This window comes from Impatiens glandulifera, chromosome 4 (assembly GCF_907164915.1).
Source record: "Impatiens glandulifera chromosome 4, dImpGla2.1, whole genome shotgun sequence".
NCBI classification, from domain to species: domain Eukaryota; kingdom Viridiplantae; phylum Streptophyta; class Magnoliopsida; order Ericales; family Balsaminaceae; genus Impatiens; species Impatiens glandulifera.
The window spans coordinates 48,679,728-48,686,962 of record NC_061865.1 but is presented as its reverse complement, the minus strand read 5'-3'; positions in this window follow the sequence as shown (position 1 = coordinate 48,686,962).

Here is a 7,235-nt window from a genome sequence, read left to right as displayed (position 1 = left end):
GTGGGTCCATTTGAAATTTACTTCTTTCTCATGAATGCGAAGCCAAAGACATTTTTACCTGTTTGTTCAATCTCTATTTCTCATTATGCTAGAATCTTCTGACCCGATAGTTTCATACTTCAAAAAATTCTTCAACTTAATTTACCTGTCAGCATTTGGCACATTCTTTTCGTGCGAGTATTGCAGGGGTAATGCTAATCTTCTCTATGTATTGTTCGATTTTGTTTTTATTTTCAGTTATACTCTTAGGGACAGCATTTGGCACATTATACTTCTTTTTTGTGTTAAATTTGTTGCTACAGGTATAAATGACCAATATTAAAGATTAACATTCAATTAGTCTTTAAGGGCTTAGAACATTATGACTTTATAAACCAAATGCCCCTCATTCTAACCCTAATCGACCCACAGCCTAAAACCGTGCAATTTTTCATTTGTTTCTTTCATCAATATTAGATCTAGATAATATATTGTTTTCCTGTGATTTATTCAATCTTAAAATTTGAATCCAAATTAGGCTGAAGGTTTGTACAGAACATTCATTTATAATGTACAACAATAATCCTCTTAAAATAGTACAATTGGTTATTTTTTATTTTAAAGATTTTTTCTATTAATTTGGAGATATCTATATATATATATATATATATATAATAATGCTTAATTTTTAAAGTGTCCGGATTGCCGGGTCGAGAGTTGTGGTTAATTTGGATACTTGGGTCGGATTGTGAGTTGACCCGCCTGTAAATTTAAAACGGTTAAAAATAAAATTAAAAATGCTAGAAGTATGTTTCGAACTTGCAACCTAATAATACAAGTACAACTCTTTAACCAACTAGGCTACTAAGACTTTATATTTTAAATTCAACACCAAATTTGATAGACGCGGGACGTTTTAACATTAATATAAGTTCAACTTTTTAACTAACTAATATATAATGATGTAGAGTAAATGGATAATTGGGTCGGATTTTGGGTTGACCCACACATAAACTTAAAACGGTTAAAAATAAAATTAAAAATGTTATCCGTAATTTTTTTCACGGTTTTTTATATTATTATTCGTGCAAATGCACGGGCTAAATGCTAGTTTAATAAGTAACTCTAATTTTAAATTTAGAATATAAATTCCCTATATTCTCTCTATATATTGATCAATTTCAAATATTTGTTTCACAAAACTAAAAATCAATCAATTCAACTATCGAAAGTATTTACCAATAACATAAATAATCTAATTTCCAATTTCGAATCACACAATATCTTTCGAATAAAATGTGATATATTCGGACATCCAAAACATCTACATTATTTGGGATAATAAATATATGATATCATTCTATTGATTTACTAATTATAGATTACATGGAGAAAAACTTGGGTCCACGATATTAATGTAGGATCTGAAAAGTTTATCCTCCACCATTTCAGAACAGCACATATATATATATATGCTAGGCTTATGGAAATCAAATCTAAGTTTATCCCCATGCACCATAGTAGAATTGCAACTCAACTATATAGAAAAAGGGTTTAATTTATTGATTAATAATGGACATGCTTAATCTGCTCTGCTTAATTTAATAATAATTGTTAACAATAATTTTGGCAATAGATAGAAACAAAAATGTCAGAAATCATAAATCCCATTTGAACATGAATGTGGAGAATAGTATTGAATGTGTTCTCCGGGGATTCAAAATGCCAAGAATGTAGAAAATTGTTATTTTCATTCTTAAAGATGGATCTCAAATCACTGGAATATTATATATTATTACATTCACATTGACCTTCAGATTGTTTATGGGGTGAAGTATTTGTAATTAAACATATTCTCTTTTTTTTTATATAAAATTTTGAACAATAATATGTTGCTATATTTAGTTGGGGTTGGTGAGAGTGACGAATTAGGGAAAGAAACATGTAAATTAACCTATAATTTGGTCTGTTTATAGAATTAGATAGATATATATAGTTAATTAAATTAAAAGAAATATAAATTATGTGAAACTTTGTCTAATTTAGTATCCTTAGAAGGAGTATGTAAAAATAATAAAAACAGTTTAATAAACTATTAATTAATTAGTTTAAAATTGCAATTATTAGTTAGTTTTATTAGTTAGGTTAGAATTGGAACTAATAGTATTTTAATAGTATTTGTTATATAAATGAGATGGTAACAAAATATTATTTAATTAGTAAAACATATTAAAGTTTCTCATTATTTGAAAAGTTAATTTTTTTTATTTTGTTAATCTATAATTTATATTAGTTTAGTGAGGATTATATATTATTCATTAGATTGAAAAAATATAAAAATGTTTACTTTATTGAATCAATTTAATTGAAAATTTATTTTGTATTACAAAAGGAGTAAATTAAGATTCTGTGTTAAAAGAAGAGTAAATTAAAATTTATAAATAAATTTAGATTTAAATTTTAGGAAATCATCTTCTATATTTTTCTCACTCATATAACATTGGTTAATTAATAAAATATTAAATATATCATCCATGATTAATCTTATTATTGTTATATATATATATATTATAAATATGAATTTTTTTTAATATTTTCAAAAATACATTTATTGAAAATAATATTTGTATTATTTATTATATATCTATATTTTTTAAATGGTTAGAAAACTAATTTAAATTCTAATTATTAAGCGTTTTATAAAAAACAAATCTATAACATAATTCTATTGCAGAAAATTGCAATAAACTTATAAGACTTGTACGTTTTTTTTTTCAATAAATTTATTTTGTCTATCATTTTTTTAAACTTAAAATAAAATAAAATTATAACAAAGAAATTAATAAATTGTTGCCCTGTTTGGAAATAGAATAGCCCACTCACTCAGTTTTGCATCCAAACAAACAGTAATTTAATTGTGGACTGCTGGGAATAGATTTTTTTTTATGTTTATTAACATTTTAATTCAAATATATATATATATATATAATGATGCTTAATTTTTAAAATATTCGGATTGTCGAGTCGAGAGCCGTGGTTAATTTGGATATATGTGAGAGTAAATGAATACTTAGGTCGGATTGTGGGTTGACCCGCCCATAAAAATTTTACCGTAATATTTTTTTCACAGTTTTTTATATTATTACTCGTGCAAATGTACGGGATACATGCTAGTAATTTTTAATATCATTAAGAATACTAACATAAACCCCTCCCCTCACATTACAAAAATTAATCTAATAAATTACTAAATATTGATACATTATATTATAATTTAAAAAATATATTTTCAATTCAAAATTAATAATCACGATCACATGTTTTAAAAAAATAGTTAATAACTATTCAATTAAATTAACAAATATTATATTATAAAATTGATAATAAATAAAAATTAATAAAAAAATTATTTATTTTTATCACTTTATTAATTTTTATTTAGATCAAATATGGAAAAATATAAAATAAATATATATATATATATATATATAATTATGAAGAGAAAATATAAATTAAAATATCTAACCATTTAACTAACTTTAAAGATAAATTTTCCACATAAACTAAAAACTAAAAGTACATCATCATCAAACCAAACTAACAATGTAGCTTTTCATCGGTTATAATTAGTTTTTCACTTAAACTAAAAGTACATTATAATCTAGTTTAATAAGTAACTCTAATTTTAAATCTAGAATATAAATTCTCTATATTCCCTCCTCCCCTTTTCTCTCATTTCTATCTATCCAACCACAATCAACTTCAAATATCTCTTTCACAAACCTTAAAATCGATCAATTCACCATGATCATTATTAATGGCTGAATAATCTAATTTCCAATTCGAGTGACTTGAATAGGTTACAGTGACGAATTAGGTATGAATCAAGTAGAATAACGTATAATTTTATCTTTTTTTGAGATTTAGAGAAAGAAATAGAAATTATGTGGATATGTCACATTTTAAAATTATTTTTTTTGGTCGGCTTAAGCTCACCTCAACATTAACGTAGATCCGCATCTAGTTGTTGTGACTCATATGATTCATTTGTTATAACATGTGATGTGCTGATTTGTAACCGCCTTTATTTGGTGCAAGCTAATATTATAAAATTAATTGGGTAGCTGAAAAAAATGGGACTCACTAAGTTAGATTAGATTGGGTAGATGAAAAAAATGAAACTTGCTAAAATTAGGTATGTTTGTTACATCTTTATATTTTATCGATTTATTTCTAAAGTTGAAACTTTGTCTATTTTACTACATTTCTCTTTAAGGGAGAATATAAAAATAATAAAAACAGTTTAATAAAATGTTAATTAGTAAGTTTAAAATTACTAATCTATATATATATATAATGATGCTTAATTTTTAAAGTGTCCGGATTGCCGGGTCGAGAACTGTGGTTAATTTAGATATATGTGAGAGTAAATTGATACTTGGGTCGGATTGTGGGTTGACCCGCCCATAAAAATTTTACCGTAATATTTTTTCACGGTTTTTTATATTATTACTCGTGCAAATGCACGGGATACATGCTAGTTAGTTTTAATAGTCGTTAGTTAGTTGTATTAATTGCAGTTAGAATTGAAACTCCTATACAATGCAGGGATCGAATTAACTTCAATAATAATGCATTTTTTCGTACAGTTTCACTTTAAAATTTTAACAATGACCTCCATGGCCACAGACACAAGTTAGCGAGTCTCATATACAATTTCTTAAACGAGTTGCACAACACTTATCATCACCAAATCGGGGCAATGAGAAACCTCACATTTGCATGTTTAAAGACCACGTGAATATAAATAAACAATAGCGGGCATTTATTATTCACTTCATTCACTAGTGTAATTATTATTGAGTAAAAATCTAATATAAACACGCGATAAAAAATATATATATAGATACATGGGTAAAAAATATTGAACACAAGATATAATGAGATTCGGCCAACAAATGTCTACATTTTCGGAGGGACGTCCATTCTATAATTTTTTATTGAATTATTGTCCAAATAACCCTAGGTTACAATATCTTTATTTTATAAATATCAAAAGGAATAAATACTAAATTGATATTTCTAAGCCAATTAAAGATTTAAAACTATTACAACATATAAACCCTAATAAAATATGAGTCAAAAACCCAACCATTATTGTTCTTTCATCATGCCCTGTTGTCGTGATGGTAGCTCAGATTATCTTTCGATATGCTTTGATAAACTAAAAGCTTCTACAATTCTTTATTCAAGAAAATATTTACAGATATCACTCATAATATTTTTCAGAGAGAAACTTGGGTCATGATGAATCACAGAAACTGGAAGAATGATTTGGACCATGCCATCAGTGATTTCTTCATTTTCTGCCAGCCCAGTTTCATCTGTAAGAGTTTCCTTGCCCTTTCCCTTGCTCCTGCTGTAGTACAAACTTAATCAGATCATGTTATCCTTATGAAAAATAGCTTACTTCTGTTAAACGCACCTTTTTGAAATGCCTTGGACATTTTCTGTATTTGTAACGCTTATTTCCATTTGTTTCTTGTCTTATTTCCATTTGTTTCTTGTCCAATGAATATGGTTTTCGCCCGTTCAAAGGGGCTTATTTCCATTTGTTTCTTGTCTTATTTCCATTTGTTTCTTGTCCAATGAATATGGTTTTCGCCCGTTCAAAGGGATGATGTCAAGAATGTAGAAAGTTGTTATTTTCATTCTTAAAGATGCATCCCAATACACTATAATATTATTACATTTATATGATTCACATTGACTTCACATAGTTTATGCAAGGGATTTCTAATTAATGATATTCTCTTTTAATGTATAAAAAAGTTTGAAGAATAAGTTGTCAGTTTTGCGATGGTTTGTATTGGTATGACTCGTTTTATTCCTCTGCTATAACATGTGCCGATTTAGTTACTTTTTTGTAGCAAATTATATGTAAACTAAAGAGTCGGTTCTTGTATGCACGTCGCTTCGTTGTGTTAACTCAATCATGTTCATTTATTTAAAGAATTAGTATGTGAAGGAATATCGTATATATTTGAAATTTGTATTTATTTTTTCTTTATGTGGTTAATTTGCATTCATATATGGATTCTGAGATATAAGAGCTATAATTTATTAAAATATCCCAAAATCTTTAATTAGAATGGAAATACAATCACATACTTTAATTAAAATATGTGGATTTCTGCTGCTGGGAAAAGATTCAGCTTCTCTCTATTTATGATTTAAGTAACTCTAATTTTAAATTTAGAATATAAATTCCCTATATTCTCTCTATATATACATTGATCAATTTCAAATCTCTGTTTCACAAAGCTAAAAATCAATCAATTCACCTCTCGACAATATTTATCAATTCTCTTGATATGTTAAACTCATGCATTTCAGTATATGAAGTATGATCGTATTGATGCAGTACCTATAAATAAATTTTAAATATCAATTAAATGAACATTGAGCATTAAACATAAAACAGAGTCATTAGAAATACTTACATAGGGCATTGTTGTAAAACAAATTCTTCGCGTTTCATGTCTTGGTTGCTTTGTAAAATTGATGTTTAAAATATTAGCCCAAGCGTCAACTACTTCACTGTCAACTTCGACATTTTCTTGTAGTGTTCTAAGAGCTTGACGTCAACGTAAAGCTTTTCCCTAAAAAAATATATTAAGAACATACATTACTTGGTATTACAAAATTTTAAAAAATAGATATTTTGAGGAAACTTTACATTGTTAACAACTTAGTGGTGATATTTTTAGATTTTGAAAAGAGGTAAAAAAAACTTGAAAAAGACTAAAATTTCAGATCAAATTAGTGGATAGACATCATAAAAATAAAACTACAATTTAGATAATAAAAAAATATAGAAATAATGATTAAAGAATTACCTAAATATGAATTGGAGCTTGTGAAAACCTGAAAGTGTTTGAATTCGATTCATATTGAGAGCATCTTTGTTGAAATTAATATCAAGGTGGTGTGATGTTGGGTTAACATCTTTAAGGAAATAACTCATTCTCTGAATAAAAATAAAGTAAATTATTAAAATTCGCGAAATATCAATTTGAATACAAAATGAAAATACATTTTCGAAAGCGATGCTATGATCGACAATCATGTTTGCGACATCAAGTTGGTGATAAATTAATCAACATTTAAAGGTAATTGTAAGAATAAAATTTATCTAATATAATCAGTAACATAGACACAATGAAAGAAATTGTCAACAAAATTCACACCTACAC